The following is a 20,503-nucleotide window of genomic DNA, read 5'->3' on the forward strand; positions in this document are numbered from 1 at the left end:
ATTCAATCCACCACAAGTCATTTCCCCATCACCTTTCAACATCATTTTCAAAGATATGACATCAGAAACTGTATGGCCTTTCCAACCGTCCGTAACCGTGGACGCGGCTATTCGAATAGGTTTACACTCTGCAGAGGTTGCACACTTGTGCCACAACATTTGATTTCATCCGTCGGGATTTCCCCGAATCATCGTAACACAGTACGCGGATCATCAACCATAACCTTTCACTTACAAATCCTAGTATGAGCACCTCTCCCCATGAGCTTGGCCTCCCAGTGAAGACAGACAGTCAGCCAGGAATCGCACAGGCTTGGGCCGGACATTCACCTCACTTCGCATCATATCGTATAGTTTCTTTTGTGGTAGAGGCAGCTTTCGGCATAACCCCGATGACGCTTGTTTAGAGGGAACCCATACTAAGACGCATAAACTTCCAGTTAAGCCCTACCCATAATCAGGTATTGTGGGGGTACTTGATAATTGGAAAGGTATCGCATTCAAACCAACATCATGTTTTCTCAAAAATCACCATCTTCTCTTGGTCATATTCACCTTCAAAAATCATTCAATGGAATGCATCTTCATTCCAAGGTTTAAAAATCCTTTCAAATTCACATTGTTCCCATCTAGAGTAGTCAAGTTTTAATTCATTAGCACTAGCTCTAATTCATGAGGGGTGCTAACTTGCTTTGCTTGGAGAAGGCTAACTCACTACTCTAGTAATCAACTTGTACTTTGACCAAAGTTAACTATAAAAGTAACTCATTTAGAAAACAAGTAAAAACTTGTAAAGTAAAAACTTGGGATGGGTTCATATAAGAAAAGGTAAGAACATGGTGCCTTGCCCCAAGGGGCTTTGCACTTTGCAAGAATAATAGCTTGCAATCTAGGTATTTTAGCTTGCCTTGGTAGTTCTCAAACTGTTCCTCCTCTTCCTCCTGGTAGCAACCTTCTTCTTCGGCGTACTCTCCGGTGCTACCGTCTAAATTTGAATACGAGTATTATGACTCACTAATTCAATGGCTATTCCACACATCACCAATAAACACACAAACTACTCTATGCACACAAAATAAATAAACTAGGGTGCATGGGTTGTGGGGTTTAAATAGAATTTGTATTCCATATGTAAATGATAGTTTCCATAGGGTTCTTGAGAAATAATTTCCTCTCATTGAAATCTTCTTAAGATTTAATTTCTCCACAATCATGGATGAACTCATATTGACCTAAGTCAAATGTTCATCATCATCATTTGGGAAAATGAGTTAAATGAGGTGGATCACCTCATACCATTTAAATAACACTACCTTTGATTTAAATCTCAAGTAATTCATATAAGAGAGTTTGGGACCAGGGGTCCAAACATCCCATGAATCCATGTGAGACAAGGTTTAAGTGAAGTGTAAGGATTCACACAAATTAACTTTAATAGTTTTGGACAATATCAACTAGTTAAACTAGTCAAAATATCCATTCATTAAACCATGGCATGATCATGCAAAGTGACCACACCATTTTATTGCATAAACAATTAGCGTAAGTCGAAAGTGAGCTATTAGAGTTGGAATTAACTTAATATCTATTTTGGTTGATTTTTAAGAATTATTTGAATAGGGAATAGTCCCTGCCTTGTTATTTTTGTCACATTAATTCTAAAAAGAAATTGACCATGAGGCCAGGGGCATGTTGTAGAGAATTTCAGTGGCTTTCTAACAATATAAAATTCACTAAATTTGGTTTAGCCAATTTGAAATGGTTGAATTTCAAAGTGGAGGCAGTATTCAAATTCATTTGAATTAATTAAACTAAGTTTGAATAAAAAGGGCCGGCGGGAAAAGCTACTGGGCCAAATCATTTAAACAGGCCCACGGCCAGCCCACCACGCGTCTGTGCCCGCGTGGGCTGCCTGACAGGGTGGGGTCCGCCTGTCAGCCTCTTTTAAAACCCGAAACGGTATGTTTTATTGTGGGACGTAGGATTAGATCGGGATCGGACGGCGCTGGTGCGTCGTCTTCTCCGGCGAGAGGCAGGGAGGTTGGCGGCGAGGGTAGGGGGTCGGAGAGCTCACCGCGGCTCCAGCAAGGTATGGCAGTGTGCGCGAGGTAGATGTGGACGACGGCGAAGCAGCTGGTAGCAGTTGCGGAGCTCGAGGCGGCCTGGATCAATGGCGATTTCTCCAGGGCTTCCGCGGCTCCGACCTTGCAATTGGCCTTGCTCCGGCGACGATCAAGGTGGCTAATGGTGCGAGGTGAAGTGGTGAAGGGTGGGGAGTGAGGTGGTGTGCTCAGTTGTTTCCAGGGAACGCTCTATTTATAGGATTGAGCAAGGGGTGCGGGGCAGTGGCAAGGTCGACCATGGCGCGGCTTCTCCGGCGGCTGGTCGAGCTAGGCGTGGTCATGGCAATGCTCTACGGGTCCAGGCGAGTCTAACGGTAGCGACAGCTTGGTCGGGGGAGGCTTGGTTGGGTCGCATTGCTTCCACGACGGCCGCGGCGCGTACGGGAACACGTCGTCGTCTCCGGCGCCGGCGGTCACGGGTCTGGGCTGGGCGCGTGTCTGGGGGCATCGCGGTGTCACTGCGGTGCTCAACGTGTGCACAGGGGGTCCAGGGCGAGTGCGGAGTGGCTGCGCGGCGCGTGGCCAGTGGCGTCCATGCGCGACGCGAGCGGCATCCAGGGCTGATCTCGGCGCGCGATCTCCGGCGATGGTTGGCGTCGAGCTCGACTGTGGCTTGGCTAGGGTGAGGTAGGAGTGTGCGGTGGCGAGTGTGGGCACCAGGGCCAGTGTAGAGAAGCAATGGAGAGAGGGGGAGAAGAACATGGCCGGCATGGGCCGGCATGGCCATGTCTTGCTTGTTCTCTCTCTCTCTCTCCCTAGGGTTTCAATGTTGCCATCCAGGGTGAAAGGGGGCAGGGGAACCATTTGGGGTAGTGTAGTGTAGGTTTGGTGTGTATAGAACACTATTTCCAATAGTGTCAAATAGTGCCATATTTTGCAATTTGCAAAATTCTCCAAATTTGAAATAATTCAAAAGGTGAAAGTTTTTGAAATGTGAGTGTTGAGATAAGTTGTAAATGACCAGAGGTGATTGGAGGTGGTGGTGGAAAAATTTGAATTCAAAGATTGGCCAAAATGGCTAAGTGGAGATTGTTGCACTTGTGAAAATGTTGCAACTTTGGATGAGCATAGCTATTGATCAAGGATGAATTTGGCAGGGTGATCTTCATCAAAGTTGTTCACCTTGATGTTGACTTTGAAATGGTGCAAAGAATTAGCAAGAATTGGTTTGGGAAAATTGAATTGCAGGGGCTCAAAGTGGTGACCAGACTAAATTTGGCAGATTTGGCCATTATCATATGTGAGTGGGAATTGTGTTTGAATTTCATTTGAATTGTGCAACCTTGGTTCCAAAAGTTGTAATAAGTGTTTAATAACATTATCCAACTAATGGTGAAGACCAAATAGTTCTAGGGTCAAGATTTATAAAAATGCCATAGAGCCTATGTTAGGGTTTTTAGGGTTTTGCAATTTATGGAATTTCTTCCTCTTTGATTTATTTGGTTGGTGATCTTCACATGATCACTCTAGGGTTTTTAGAGCATAGAAAATACAAGTAAAAGCAATCATCATGGCATATCACTCAAATGCACAAGTCCTATGCATGGTACTATATGCAAAAAGAAAAGTTTTTGTTGGTTTGAAATTTTGGTTTCTGGATTTCTCTAACTTTCTTTTTATTGAAATTTGGGGTGTTACAAACCCTTCCCCCTTACAAAAGATCTCGTCCCGAGATCGAAAAGAAAGTTAGGTACTAAAGAGATCTGGGTACTCCTTCTTCATGAAGTCTTCGCGTTCCCATGTGGCTTCATCCTCGGTATGATTGCTCCATTGGATCTTCAGAAACTTGATGCTTCGGGTGCGGGTGGTTCGGTAAGCTTCTTCCAATATGCGAATCGGCACTTCGCGGTAAGTCAGATCCTTGTTGATATCTACTGATCGGTGATCGATGTTCTTGAACACTTCGGTCTTCTCAGGGACTTCGAGGCATTTCCGGAGAAGCGAGATGTGAAAAACGTCGTGCACAGCCGACATTTCTTCAGGCAACTCCAGTTGATAAGATACTTCACCTCGGCGGCTAAGGACTTGGAAAGGTCCAACATAGCGAGGTGCAAGCTTTCCTTTCAGCTGAAACCTTTGCATCCCTTTCAAGGGGGATACTTTGAGATAGACGAAGTCTCCGATCTCAAAGGTCATCTCCCGACGTCTCTTGTCGGCGTAGCTCTTCTGTCTGGATTGCGCAGTCTTGAGGTACTCGCGGATCTTGTGGACTTTCTCTTCGGCTTCACGAAGAACATCTGGGCCGAAAACTTGGCTTTCTCCGACTTCTGACCAGTTCAGGGGGGTACGGCACTTCCTTCCGTACAAGGCTTTAAAGGGGGTCATCTGTAGGCTGGCTTGGTAACTATTGTTGTAAGAGAATTCTGCGTAAGGTAGGCAGTCTTCCCACTTGGATCCGTATTCCAGTACGCATGCTCTAAGCATGTCTTCCAGTATCTGGTTTACTCTCTCAGTCTGTCCGTCGGTCTGAGGGTGATAGGCGGTGCTGAAATTTAGGCGAGTGCCTAGTCCTTCATGCACTTTCTGCCAGAACCTTGAGGTGAACTGTGATCCTCTATCTGACACTATCGATTTGGGGGTTCCGTGTAGAGCGACTATTCTGGAGATGTAAAGTTCAGCTAACTTGGGGCCTTGATAGGTGGTTTTGACGGCGATGAAATGGGCGACTTTGGTCAATCTATCGACCACTACCCATATTGAATCATTGCCTTTGCTGGATTTGGGCAGTCCGGTGATAAAGTCCATTCCTACGGAGTCCCATTTCCATTCTGGAATCTGGAGGGGTTGCAATAGTCCGGCGGGTCGTTGGTGTTCTGCCTTGACTCTCTGACAGATGTCACACTTAGCGATATAGCTACCGATCTCTCTCTTCATTCCGTGCCACCAAAATTGTTCTTTCAGGTCCTGGTACATCTTGGTACCTCCGGGGTGGATTGAATAAAGGGTGTCATGGGCTTCTTGCAAGATGACTTGTTTCAAGTCAGAGTCCGATGGTACGCAGAGACGTTCTTTGTACCAAAGCACTCCGGCTTCGTCTACGGTGAATCCGGGGGCTTTTCCTGCGGCTATTTGTTTCTTGATTCCGTCAATGCTAGCGTTGTCCTTCTGGGCTTCCTTGATCTGACCAACCAAGGTGGGTTGCAGTTCTATGCTGGCTAGGAATCCTTCACTCACAAGTTCAAGTCTGAACTGTTCAAACTCTTGGTGCAAACTGGGCTGTTCGGTTGCGAGCATGGAGTTCAACTGGCACGGCAGTCGACTCAAAGCATCCGCTACCACATTGGCCTTGCCGGGGTGGTAGTGAATCTCCATGTCGTAATCCTTGATCAATTCGATCCATCGGCGTTGTCTCATGTTCAACTCCTTCTAGGTGAAAATATATTTGAGGCTTTTGTGGTCGGAGTAGATCTCGCATCGATTACCCATGAGGTAATGACGCCAAACTTTCAGGGCTAAGACCACGGCTGCAAGTTCGAGGTCATGGGTTGGGTAATTCTGTTCATGTTGCTTGAGCTGTCTCGAAAGGTAGGATACAACCTTGCCTTCTTGCATAAGCACGCATCCAAGTCCAGTCTTGGAGGCGTCGCAATATACGTCAAAGGGCTTTGCGATATCTGGCATGATCAGGATGGGGGCTGTTGTCAGTCTACTCTTGAGCTGTTGAAAGCTCTCTTCGCATTTGTTGATCCACTCAAACCTTCTGTCCTTTTTCAACAGTTGGGTCATTGGTCGAGCGATGCTCGAAAATCCTTCTACAAATCTGCGGTAATATCCTGCTAATCCAAGAAAAGCGCGGACCTCGGTTTGTGTGGTTGGGGCTTTCCATTCCATAACAGTTTTGATCTTGGCGGGATCTACGGCAATTCCTCCTGCAGACAAGATGTGTCCGAGGAATCCAACTTCTTCCAGCCAAAACTCGCACTTGCTAAACTTGGCATACAACTTGTGCTGTCTAAGGGTTTCTAGAACAATCTCCAAATGCTGTTCATGTTCCTCTTCGGACTTGGAGTAGACGAGGATGTCATCGATGAACACAACGACAAACTTGTCCAAAAAGTTCATGAAGATCTTATTCATGAGGTTCATGAAATAGGCGGGAGCATTGGTCAGTCCAAACGACATGACGTTGTACTCATACAACCCATATCTGGTGGTAAAGGCAGTTTTTGGAATGTCGGTGGCTCGGATCTTCAGTTGGTGGTATCCAGTTCTAAGATCAATCTTGGAGAAAACTCGGGATCCGGTGAGTTGGTCAAACAAGTCTTCTATCTTGGGTAAGGGGTATTTGTTTTTGATGGTGACATCGTTAAGCTTACGATAGTCCGTGCATAAACGATTTGCACCATCCTTCTTGTCGACAAACAAGACGGGGGATCTCCAGGGGGATGCACTTGGTCTAATCAAACCTTTGGCTAACATGTCATCTATTTGCTTCTTCAGCTCCACAAGCTCGGTTGCGTTCATGCTGTAGGCTCTCTGGGCGATGGGTCCAGTTCCGGGGATTAACTCGATGATAAACTCGATATCCCGATCCGGGGGCATACCCGGTAGATCATCCGGAAACACATCAGGGTAGCGACAAACGACCCTGATTTGATCCAGAGTTGGCTTGGATACACTTTGAATGCAGGTGAATTTCCTGGGTAGTTTTTCAGAGACGTGCTCAACTACGATACCGGTGCTGCTAGTCATGGTTATGGCTTTCTTGGCGCAGTCTATCAATCCATTGTGCTTGGACATCCAGTCCATTCCTAGGACAACTTCCAAACCTTTGGTTCCAAGTATGATTAGATTTGCAAAGAAATCTACATCATGGATTTTGATTGGCACATTTTTGCAAAATTTTCTGGCTTTGGTGGTTGATCCGGGGATTTGAACTATCATAACATGCTTCAAACTGAGGGGTTGAATTTTACTTGTTGATGCAAAATCTTCGGTGACAAAGGAATGAGATGCTCCAGAATCAAACAACACTCTAGCAGGGGTGTGGTTGACAGAAAACATACCCAGCACAACATCTGGTGCTTCCTGGGCTTCTTCGGCGTTCATGTGGTAGAGGCGGCCGTTGCGGTTGTTGGGGTTGTTGGGGGCGAACTTCTTGCCGGTGGAGACACGGCGTTGCTGCTGAGCAGGTGCAGCGGTGTTGCCGGCGAGCTTGGCAAGACGCTTGGGGCACTCATTGGAGTAGTGTCCCACTACACCACACTCGTAACAAGTGATAGTGCTCTTGTCCTGCTTGTTCGCAACAGGAATGGCATTGCTTCCGGTTCTGGGGGTGGTGTTGGTGTTGGTGTTGTTAGGGGCTCGGGGTGGAGCGCGGTTGTAGTTGTTGTTGTTGTTGTGGTAGCCTCCCGGCTTGGAGTTTCCTCCACTCCGGTTCTGATAACCGGGGCGAGAGTTCTGCATCGGGGGTTTGTTGTTTCTCGGAGGGAAACCTCCGCTTGAGCTAGGGCGAAACTTCTGGGGGTGGCTTGATCCACTCTGACTTGCCATGCGGCGCTTGCGGTTCTCATTTGCTTGGTTTAACTTGCCCTCCATCTGGATGGCGGAGTCAACAAGGGCTTCGAGGTCGGCAAAGGGGATGTTGACGAGGACAGTCTGCATCTCATCATGCAGTCCGTTCAGGAATCTCTCCTTCCTCTTCTCAACGGTGTCGGTCTCATCAGGGGCATACCTTGACAAGGTGAGAAACTTGTCGCGGTATTCAACCACCGTCATGCGACCTTGTTTCAGCTCACGGAATTCATCCCTCATCTTCTTGATAAGACCCGGGGGTACATGGTACTTGCTGAACTTGAGTTTGAAATCCTCCCAAGTCATGAATTGACCTCCGTTCATGGCACGGGTGCTTGTCCACCAAGCGCGGGCTGGTCCAGCGAGATAGTGAGTGGCGAACAACACCTTCTCGTTGGCTTCCACTCCAGCTACCTCCAGATTGTTCTCCATAGTCTGGAGCCAATCGTCGGCGTCGAGGGACTCCTCGGTCTTGCTAAACACCGGAGGGTTGGTGTTTTGGAAGTTCTTGAGCTTGGATCCGGGGTGGTCATGATTTCCATGGCCTTGGTTAGCGATGTTCTGCAAGGCGTTGAGGTTGGCTTGGCGCTCGGCTCTTTCAGTTTCCCGGTCGGCAAGCAGGGTTTGCAGAAGTTGCAGCATCGCGTCGTTGGTGCGATTCGGAGGGGCCATCTGAAGATGTAGAAGATTATGAGATAAGAGGGAACATTCTATGGTTCATTTTGGTTAAGTTTGAAAAGCATTTGAAAACTTGTAATCTTTTCATGACAAACATAACATTCATTCATTCATGCAACACATAGTACAAACTACACACATACTCCAAGGGTTTTAAGAACCATTCTCATGCTACGATACAAAGGACGGGATACAACTCACACCTACTATAAGTGGAACTAGTGCAACTACTCCTCATCATCGATATCGATCGGGACGTAGTCGTCGGGTCCTGCCTCCAGGAACTCGTAGTCCTCCTCCTCGGTGTTCTCGTCCTCCTCAAAGTCGTCGTCATCGCTCAGAAAGGCGTCTCCTCCCTGAATATCGATGCCTCCATCGTCATCCTCCAGCTGACGAATCTGATCCTCCTGGGCCTTGACAGTGGCCTCAAGTGACGCGATCCGGGCGTGAAGGCGGCGAATCGTAGCGTCCTTCTTGGCACGCTGCTGGCGAAGGCTCCTGCGGTCGTTGTTGAGTAGCTTGATCGCCTCACCCTGCTCGGTGATGTGAGCATGGGTCTGGTTTACGTAAGCGCGAGAGGCGTCGAGGTCCCTCTGAGTCTGGTAGAGCATGAAGTCCAAGTGATCCACATGGTGCCTCAACTGGGGGTGCAGTGGCACATCCATGGGTCTTCCGTCAGAGTTACGCCTCGCGAGATGCGCAAAGCGTTCCTCACGAAGTGCTTCCGCATTCTATCCGCACAGACGAGCAAGTGCTTCCTGAAGAGCACGTGCAAGCCCGTCGAGCCAGTTGCTTTCCCTGAAAGAGAAAAGGATCCTCTCCGAGGTGGGAGGCTCCAGCTTGCCCCTCAAGTCAGCGGTGATAATCCACTGCAGTTCCCCTCCCGGCTGGTCGTCCACCTGAATCCCGTGAAACTCGGGGTGTGGGCGGCCAAGGTGATCCGACAGGGAGTCGAGGTCATGCTCGAAGATCAAGCTTCCTCCGTTCCCAAGTTGGTAAAACTTGGTGTTGAGGGGTTCATTCGGCTCCATCTGAAAGAGAATTGGATGAGTAAGTTAGAGAGTGCAAAGTGTGGCAAAATTTTAAGTTGATTCAACAAGATAGACATGATTCATCAAATTTTGGCAAAGTCTCAAAGACAAGAGTGTAGGAATTTTTCACAAATATTTCTTTCATTTGAGTTTTAAAGTTAAGTTTTTTAGAACGCCCATTCTAACTAAGGTCTTCTAAGGTCAAACAATGGCTCTGATACCAACTTGTCAACACCCGGATTTTTAAGTCCGAATGCCTATTATGTCATACATCGCAATCCCAGGAATATTGTTGTTGCGAGGCATAATAGTTAAGTATCACAGTCATCATTCATTACAAACCATAAGTCTTACAAAGTGGAATCACATGATCCATATTACACGAATAGTTGATCTATTGATCAACGAACAAACACAAGTTCATAGTCCAACATAGCGGAAGCGTAAGATACAAGGACTCTCTAGTCCACAGGCCAACGCTTGACGTCGGAAAGCGCTTAGTTGTCGTAGGCGTCCTGCTGATCATCTCCTTGGTCATCTTCATACTCTGGCCATTCGAATAGCCAGGGACAAAGCCGTGAGTACGATGAGTACTCGCAAACTAATACTAAGGTAAGTGCTAGACATTCTAGTATGGTTTGCTAAGCTCTAGTTTATTTGCATAAAGCTAGTTTTATTTCACAAAGTTTTGAGAAAAAGCTTACTCAAGTGCTAACTAACTCAAGCGGGAACATTAGTGTCATTCCCACCATTCACGTGGTGATTTCAATTCAATCCACCACAAGTCATTTCCCCATCACCTTTCAACATCGTTTTCAAAGATATGACATCGGAAACTGTATGGCCTTTCCAACCGTCCGTAACCGTGGACGCGGCTATTCGAATAGGTTTACACTCTGCAGAGGTTGCACACTTGTGCCACAACATTTGATTTCATCCGTCGGGATTTCCCCGAATCATCGTAACACTGACGCGGATCATCAACCATAACCTTTCACTTACAAATCCTAGTATGAGCACCTCTCCCCATGAGCTTGGCCTCCCGGTGAAGACAGATCAGCACAGGAGCTGCACGAGGCTTGGGCCGGACATTCACCTCACTTCGCATCATATCGTATAGTTTCTTTTGTGGTAGAGGCAGCTTTCGGCATAACCCCGATGATGCTTGTTTAGAGGGAACCCATACTAAGACGCATAAACTTCCAGTTAAGCCCTACCCATAATCAGGTATTGTGGGGGTACTTGATAATTGGAAAGGTATCGCATTCAAACCAACATCATGTTTTCTCAAAAATCACCATCTTCTCTTGGTCATATTCACCTTCAAAAATCATTCAATGGAATGCATCTTCATTCCAAGGTTTAAAAATCCTTTCAAATTCACATTGTTCCCATCTAGAGTAGTCAAGTTTTAATTCATTAGCACTAGCTCTAATTCATGAGGGGTGCTAACTTGCTTTGCTTGGAGAAGGCTAACTCACTACTCTAGTAATCAACTTGTACTTTGACCAAAGTTAACTATAAAAGTAACTCATTTAGAAAACAAGTAAAAACTTGTAAAGTAAAAACTTGGGATGGGTTCATATAAGAAAAGGTAAGAACATGGTGCCTTGCCCCAAGGGGCTTTGCACTTTGCAAGAATAATAGCTTGCAATCTAGGTATTTTAGCTTGCCTTGGTAGTTCTCAAACTGTTCCTCCTCTTCCTCCTGGTAGCAACCTTCTTCTTCGGCGTACTCTCCGGTGCTACCGTCTAAATTTGAATACGAGTATTATGACTCACTAATTCAATGGCTATTCCACACATCACCAATAAACACACAAACTACTCTATGCACACAAAATAAATAAACTAGGGTGCATGGGTTGTGGGGTTTAAATAGAATTTGTATTCCATATGTAAATGATAGTTTCCATAGGGTTCTTGAGAAATAATTTCCTCTCATTGAAATCTTCTTAAGATTTAATTTCTCCACAATCATGGATGAACTCATATTGACCTAAGTCAAATGTTCATCATCATCATTTGGGAAAATGAGTTAAATGAGGTGGATCACCTCATACCATTTAAGTAACACTACCTTTGATTTAAATCTCAAGTAATTCATATAAGAGAGTTTGGGACCAGGGGTCCAAACATCCCATGAATCCATGTGAGACAAGGTTTAAGTGAAGTGTAAGGCTTCACACAAATTAACTTTAATAGTTTTGGACAATATCAACTAGTTAAACTAGTCAAAATATCCATTCATTAAACCATGGCATGATCATGCAAAGTGACCACACCATTTTATTGCATAAACAATTAGTGTAAGTCAAAAGTGAGCTATTAGAGTTGGAATTAACTTAATATCTATTTTGGTTGATTTTTAAGAATTATTTGAATAGGGAATAGTCCCTGCCTTGTTATTTTTGTCACATTAATTCTACAAAGAAATTGACCATGAGGCCAGGGGCATGTTGTAGAGAATTTCAGTGGCTTTCTAACAATATAAAATTCACTAAATTTGGTTTAGCCAATTTGAAATGGTTGAATTTCAAAGTGGAGGCAGTATTCAAATTCATTTGAATTAATTAAACTAAGTTTGAATAAAAAGGGCCGGCGGGAAAAGCTACTGGGCCAAATCATTTAAACAGGCCCACGGCCAGCCCACCACGCGTCTGTGCCCGCGTGGGCTGCCTGACAGGGTGGGGTCCGCCTGTCAGCCTCTTTTAAAACCCGAAACGGTATGTTTTATTGTGGGACGTAGGATTAGATCGGGATCGGACGGCGCTGGTGCGTCGTCTTCTCCGGCGAGAGGCGAGGAGGTTGGCGGCGAGGGTAGGGGTCGGAGAGCTCACCGCGGCTCCAGCAAGGTATGGCAGTGTGCGCGAGGTAGATGTGGACGACGGCGAAGCAGCTGGTAGCAGTTGCGGAGCTCGAGGCGGCCTGGATCAATGGCGATTTCTCCAGGGCTTCCGCGGCTCCGATCTTGCAATTGGCCTTGCTCCGGCGACGATCAAGGTGGCTAATGGTGCGAGGCGAAGTGGTGAAGGGTGGGGAGTGAGGTGGTGTGCTCAGTTGCTTCCAGGGAACGCTCTATTTATAGGATTGAGCAAGGGGTGCGGGGCAGTGGCAAGGTCGACCATGGCGCGGCTTCTCCGGCGGCTGGTCAAGCTAGGCGTGGTCATGGCGATGCTCTACGGGTCCAGGCGAGTCTAACGGCAGCGACAGCTTGGTCGGGGGAGGCTTGGTTGGGTCGCATTGCTTCCACGACGGCCGCGGCGCGTACGGGAACACGTCGTCGTCTCCGGTGCCGGCGGTCACGGAGTGCAGGCTGGGCGCGTGTGCGGGGCGTCGCGGTGTCAGCTGCGGTGCTCAACGTGTGCACAAGGGGTCCGGGGCGAGTGCGGGTGGCTGCGCGGCGCGTGGCCGGTGGCGTCCATGCGCGACGCGAGCGGCATCCAGGGCTGATCTCGGCGCGCGATCTCCGGCGATGGTTGGCGTCGAGCTCGACTGTGGCTTGGCTAGGGTGAGGTAGGAGTGTGCGGTGGCGAGTGTGGGCACCAGGGCCAGTGTAGAGAAGCAATGGAGAGAGGGGGAGAAGAACATGGCCGGCATGGGCCAGCATGGCCATGTCTTGCTTGTTCTCTCTCTCTCCCTAGGGTTTCAATGTTGCCATCCAGGGTGAAAGGGGGCAGGGGAACCATTTGGGGTAGTGTAGTGTAGGTTTGGTGTGTATAGAACACTATTTCCAATAGTGTCAAATAGTGCCATATTTTGCAATTTGTAAAATTCTCCAAATTTGAAATAATTCAAAAGGTGAAAGTTTTTGAAATGTGAGTGTTGAGATAAGTTGTAAATGACCAGAGGTGATTGGAGGTGGTGGTGGAAAAATTTGAATTCAAAGATTGGCCAAAATGGCTAAGTGGAGATTGTTGCACTTGTGAAAATGTTGCAACTTTGGATGAGCATAGCTATTGATCAAGGATGAATTTGGCAGGGTGATCTTCATCAAAGTTGTTCACCTTGATGTTGACTTTGAAATGGTGCAAAGAATTAGCAAGAATTGGTTTGGGAAAATTGAATTGCAGGGGCTCAAAGTGGTGACCAGACTAGATTTGGCAGATTTGGCCATTATCATATGTGAGTGGGAATTGTGTTTGAATTTCATTTGAATTGTGCAACCTTGGTTCCAAAAGTTGTAATAAGTGTTTAATAACATTATCCAACTAATGGTGAAGACCAAATAGGTCTAGGGTCAAGATTTATAAAAATGCCATAGAGCCTATGTTAGGGTTTTTAGGGTTTTGCAATTTATGGAATTTCTTCCTCTTTGATTTATTTGGTTGGTGATCTTCACATGATCACTCTAGGGTTTTTAGAGCATAGCAAATACAAGTAAAAGCAATCATCATGGCATATCACTCAAATGCACAAGTCCTATGCATGGTACTATATGCAAAAAGAAAAGTTTTTGTTGGTTTGAAATTTTGGTTTCTGGATTTCTCTAACTTTATTTTTATTGAAATTTGGGGTGTTACAGAAATACTATTAGGATCATTAACAGGCTCAGATGATTCTAGAACAGTTTTAAGTTTCTTCTTCTTTTTCTTAGAAGGAGCACTAGTTTCAGTTTGTTGAGAATCGTGTTCAACTCTTTGGGATGCCCTTCAGGATATAGAGGATCCTGAGTAGAAACACCGCCTCTTGTTGTTACTTCATAAGCATGTTTTTCTTTAGAACTATTTTTTAACAAGTCATTTTGCACTTTAGTGAGTTGATCAATTTGAGTTTGAATCATATGAAAATGTTTAACAAGCATCTTAACATCATTGGAGGTTCTCTCCACAATATCATGCAAATTACTAATAGCTTGAGAATTTTCCACTAGATGATTCTCTACTCTCATATTAAAATTTATCACTTAACAATATAATTATCAAACTCATCTAAGCATTGAGCAGGAGGTTTCGAATACGGAATATCTTCCCTAGTAAAGCGTTGAAGAGAGTGTACCTCAATCATGGATGAAGGGGGAGTTATCTTGCATAAATCTTCTGTGGGAGGTAAATTCTTCACATCTTCAGATTTAATACCTTTCTCCTTAAGAGATTTCTTGGCTTCCCTCATATCTTCATCATTTAATTTAATCAAACCCCTCTTCTCCAATATTGGCGTCGGGGTTGGTTCAGGTGTAGTCCAATCATCGTGATTCCGGCCTATTCTAGCCAATAATTCTTCAAATTCGTCTGGAGTTCTTTTCCTGAAAACACAACCAGCACAACTATCCAGGTATGCCCTAGACTCAATGGTTAGTCCATTATAAAATATAACAAGTAAATCATGCTTTTCCAGATCATGTCCAGGTCGAGCTCTGATAAGAGAGCAAAATCTTGCTCAAGCTTCAGGCAATTTCTCTCCATCTTCCTGGTCAAAACTATAAATTTTCTGCAAAGCAATGTGTTGAGCACTAGCAGGAAAGTATTTTCGAAAGAAAACATCAAGCAAACCACTGGGACTATCAATAGAATCAGGAGGCAAACTATTATACCAAGTTTTAGCATCATCCTTTAATGAGAAAGGGAAAATTTTAGCAACAAAATAAGTACGCTTCTTGATATCATCAGAAAACAAGCTACTCAAAGTTGAAAGCTCATTCATGTGTTCTACAGCACTTTCTTTTTCAGTACCACAAAAAGGTGTTTTCTCAACAATAGATATATGAGATAAATCAACAGAAAAATCATAATCCTTAACCTTAATGTTTATAGGAGATGTGGCAAATTTAGGATCAGGAGACAGCTTATATCTAACAGTATGTTGTGCAAGAAGCTTTTTAATATTACTTGTACCAGTAGTAGCATTGCATTTATCAATGAAATCATCATCAAGTTCCACATAATCTTCATCAAGATCATCACTAGAGTATTCAGACTCAGGTGAATTAACAGGTGTAACAATATTTTCATTAGGAGTTTCAGTATTTTCAATTTGTCTAGACCTAGCAATTGTAGCATCTAGAAAAGATCCTAACGAACCACTATCATCAAGCACAGCAGAAGCATCATCAAAATTATGAGAATTTTCAGATTCAGCAGAAGTACCAGCATGTGAAGCTTGTGGTGGTGAAAAAAGTTGACTTATCACAGATGGTGAATCAAGAGCAGCAGAGGTACTCACAGTTTTACCTTTTCTTGTAGTGGATGGTAATATGGCGACTTTAGTATCGCGAGGTTTACCCATGATGGAGAATTTGCAGCGAACAATATCAATCCAAGTGAACTTGCAAATAAAGCTATGCTCCCCGGCAACGGCGCCAGAAAATAATCTTGATGACCCACAAGTATAGGGGATCGCAACAGTCTTCGAGGGAAGTAAAACCCAATTTTTTGATTCGACACAAGGGGAGCCAAAGAATATTTGTAAGCCTTAACAGCGGAGTTGTCAATTCAGCTGCACCTAGAAACTTGCTCGCAAGAGTTTATCAGTAGTAACAGTTTTATAGCAGTAGCAGTAGTGAAATATCAGCAGCAGTGTAACAAAGACAGCAGTAGTGATTATAGTAAACAGCAGGATTAAAATACTGTAGGCACAGGGATGGATGAACAGGCGTTGCATGGATGAGAGAAACTCATGTAACAATCAAGGTAGGGCATTTGCAGATAGTAATAAAACAGTATCCAAGTACTAAACAATCCATAGGCATGTGTTCCATATATAGTCGTACGTGCTCGCAATGAGAAAGTTGCACAACATCTTTTGTCCTACCAGCCGGTGGCAGCCGGGTGATGGCGTGTACAGCACACGTCCGTTGGGAACCCCAAGAGGAAGGTGTGATGCGTACAGCGGCAAGTTTTCCCTCAGTATGAAACCAAGGTTTATCGAACCAGTAGGAGCCAAGAAGCACGTTGAAGGTTGATGGCGGCGAGATGTAGTGCGGCGCAACACCAGGGATTCCGGCGCCAACATGGAACCTGCACAACACAAACCAAGTACTTTGCCCCAACGAAACAGCGAGGTTGTCAATCTCACCGGCTTGCTGTAACAAAGGATTAGATGTATAGTGTGGATGATGATTGTTTGCAAAAAACAGTAGAACAGTATTGCAGTAGATTGTATTTCAGTAAAGAGAATTGGACCGGGGTCCACAGTTCACTAGAGGTGTCTCTCCCATAAGATAAACAGCATGTTGGGTGAACAAATTACAGTTGGGCAATTGACAAATAAAGAGGGCATGACCATGCACATACATATTATGATGAGTATAGTGAGATTTAATTGGGCATTACGACAAAGTACATAGACCGCTATCCAGCATGCATCTATGCCTAAAAAGTCCACCTTCAGGTTATCATCCGAACCCCTCCGGTATTAAGTTGCTAACAACGAGACAATTGCATTAAGTATTGCGCGTAATGTAATCGGTAACTACATCCTCGAACATAGCACCAATGTTTTATCCCTAGTGGCAACAGCACATCCATAATCTTAGAGATTTGTCACTTCCCAGATTCACGGAGACATGAACCCACTATCGAGCATAAATACTCCCTCTTGGAGTTACAAGCATCTACTTGGCCAGAGCATCTACTAGTAACGGAGAGCATGCAAGATCATAAACAACACATAGATATAAATTGATAATCAACATAACATAGTATTCTCTATTCATCGAATCCCAACAAACGCAACATATAGAATTACAGATAGATGATCTTGATCATGTTAGGCAGCTCACAAGATCCGACAATTAAGCACAATGGGGAGAAGACAACCATCTAGCTACTGCTATGGACCCATAGTCCAGGGGTAGACTACTCACACATCACTCCGGAGGCGACCATGGCGGCGTAGAGTCCTCCGGGAGATGATTCCCCTCTCCGGCAGGGTGCGGAGGCGATCTCTGAATCCCCCGAGATGGGATTGGCGGCGGCGGCGTCTCGATGGGTTTTCCGTATCGTGGCTCTCGGTACTGGGGGTTTCGCGACGAAGGCTATTTGTAGGCGGAAGGGCAGGTCAAGGGGCGTCACGAGGGGCCCACACTACAGGCCGGCGCGGCCAAGGCCTGGGCCGCGCCGCCCTATGGTTTGGCCACCTCGTGGCCCCACTTCGTCTCCTCTTCGGTCTTCTGGAAGCTTCGTGGCAAAATAGGACCCTGGGCGTTGATTTCGTCCAATTCCGAGAATATTTCTTTACTAGGATTTCTGAAACCAAAAACAGCAGAAAATAGCAACTGGCACTTCGGCATCTTGTTAATAGGTTAGTTCCAGAAAATGCACGAATATGACATAAAGTGTGCATAAAACATGTAGATATCATCAATAATGTGGCATGGAACATAAGAAATTATCGATACGTCGGAGACGTATCAGCATCCCCAAGCTTAGTTCCTGCTCGTCCCGAGCAGTTAAACGATAAACAAAGATAATTTCTGGAGTGACATGCCATCATAACCTTGATCATACTATTTTGTAAAGCATATGTAGTGAATGTAGCGATCAAAACAATGTATATGACATGAGTAAACAAGTGAATCATATAGCAAAGACTTTTCATGAATAGTACTTCAAGACAAGCATCAATAAGTCTTGCATAAGAGTTAACTCATAAAGCAATAATTCATAGTAGAAGCATTGAAGCAACACAAAGGAAGATTAAGTTTCAGCGGTTGCTTTCAACATGTAACATGTATATCTCATGGATATTGTCAACATAGAGTAATATAATAAGTGCAATATGCAAGTATGTAGGAATCAATGCACAGTTCACACAAGTGTTTGCTTCTTGAGATGGAGAGAAATAGGTGAACTGACTCAACATAAAAGTAAAAAGAATGGTCCTTCAAAGAGGAAAGCATCGATTGCTATATTTGTGCTAGAGCTTTGATTTTGAAAACAAGAAACAATTTTGTCAACGGTAGTAATAAAGCATATGTATCATGTAAATTATATCTTACAAGTTGCAAGCCTCATGCATAGTATACTAATAGTGCCCGCACCTTGTCCTAATTAGCTTGGACTACCGGGATCATCGCAATGCACATGTTTTAACCAAGTGTCACAAAGGGGTACCTCTATGCCGCCTGTACAAAGGTCTAAGGAGAAAGCTCGCATCGGATTTCTCGCTATTGATTATTCTCAACTTAGACATCTATACCGGGACAACATAGACAACAGATAATGGACTCCTCTTTTATGCATAAGCATGTAGCAACAATTAATTTTCTCATATGAGATTGAGGATATATGTCCAAAACTGAAACTTCCACCATGGATCATGGCTTTAGTTAGCGGCCCAATGTTCTTCTCTAACAATATGCATGCTCTAACCATAAGGTGGTAGATCTCCCTTACTTCAGACAAGACGAACATGCATAGCAACTCACATGATATTCAACAAAGAATAGTTGATGGCGTCCCCAGTGAACATGGTTATCGCACAACAAGCAACTTAATAAGAGATAAAGTGCATAAGTACATATTCAATACCACAATAGTTTTTAAGCTATTTGTCCCATGAGCTATATATTGTAAAGGTGAAGAATGGAAATTTAAAGGTAGCACTCAAGCAATTTACTTTGGAATGGCGGAGAAATACCATGTAGTAGGTAGGTATGGTGGACACAAATGGCATAGTGGTTGGCTCAAGTATTTTGGATGCATGAGAAGTATTCCCTCTCGATACAAGGTTTAGGCTAGCAAGGCTATTTGAAACAAACACAAGGATGAAGCGGTGCAGCAAAACTCACATAAACGACATATTGTAAATATTATAAGACTCTACACCGTCTTCCTTGTTGTTCAAACTCAATACTAGAAATTATCTAGACCTTAGAGAGACCAAATATGCAAACCAAATTTTAGCATGCTCTATGTATTTCTTCATTAATGGGTGCAAAGCATATGATGCAAGAGCTTAAACATGAGCACAACAATTGCCAAGTATCACATTACCCAAGACATTATAGCAAATTGCTACATGTATCATTTTCCAATTCCAACCATATAACAATTTAACGAAGAAGAAACTTCGCCATGAATATTATGAGTAGAGCCTAAGGACATACTTGTCCATATGCTACAGCGGAGCGTGTCTCTCTCCCATAAAGTGAATGCTAGGATCCATTTTATTCAAACAAAACAAAAACAAAACCAAACCGACGCTCCAAGAAAAGCACATAAGATGTGATGGAATAAAAATATAGTTTCAGGGGAGGAACCTGATAATGTTGTCGATGAAGAAGGGGATGCCTTGGGCATCCCCAAGCTTAGACGCTTGAGTATTCTTGATATATGCAGGGGTGAACCACCGGGGCATCCCCAAGCTTAGAGCTTTCACTCTCCTTGATCATGTTGTATCATCTCCCTCTCTTGATCCTTGAAAACTTCCTCCACACCAAACTTAGAACAACTCATTAGAGGGTTAGTGCACAATCAAAATATACATATTCAGAGGTTACATAATCATTCTTAACACTTCTGGACATTGCACAAAGCTACTGAAAGTCAATGGAATCAAAATATCCATCGAACATTGCAAAACTGGCAATGCGAAATAAAAGGCAGAATCTGTCAAAACAGAACAGTTCGTATTGACGAATTTTATCGAGGCACCAGAATTGCTCAAATGAAAATGCTCAAATTGAATGAAAGTTGCGTACATATCTGAGGATCACTCACGTAAATTGGCATAATTTTCTGAGTTACCTACAGAGAATTTTGCCCAGATTCGTGACAGCAAAGAAATCTGTTTCTGCGCAGTAATCCAAATCTAGTATGAACTTTACTATCAACGACTTTACTTGGCACAACAAAACACTAAACTAAGATAAGGAGAGGTTGCTACAGTAGTAAACAACTTCCAAGACACAAATAAAAACAAAGTACTGTAGTAAAAACATGGGTTGTCTCCCATAAGCGCTTTTCTTTAACGCCTTTCAGCTAGGCGCAGAAAGTGTGTATCAAGTATTATCAAGAGATGGTGCATCGTTGTCATGAGCTCCCCCATCCGTAGTGGTACTAAGGGCTTTGTCAATTTTAGGCCTATAATAATACTTCTTTGGTTTAGGCACTTTATAGACGTACATAAACTTTTGCTCCTTACCCACATAAGCTTTCTCCTTATATTTAAGAGAAGAAAATGTTGAACCCAAGGTTCCCATAGCTTTTTCAAGTTC

Source organism: Lolium perenne, chromosome 5, assembly GCF_019359855.2.
Source record: "Lolium perenne isolate Kyuss_39 chromosome 5, Kyuss_2.0, whole genome shotgun sequence".
Lineage (NCBI taxonomy): Eukaryota > Viridiplantae > Streptophyta > Magnoliopsida > Poales > Poaceae > Lolium > Lolium perenne.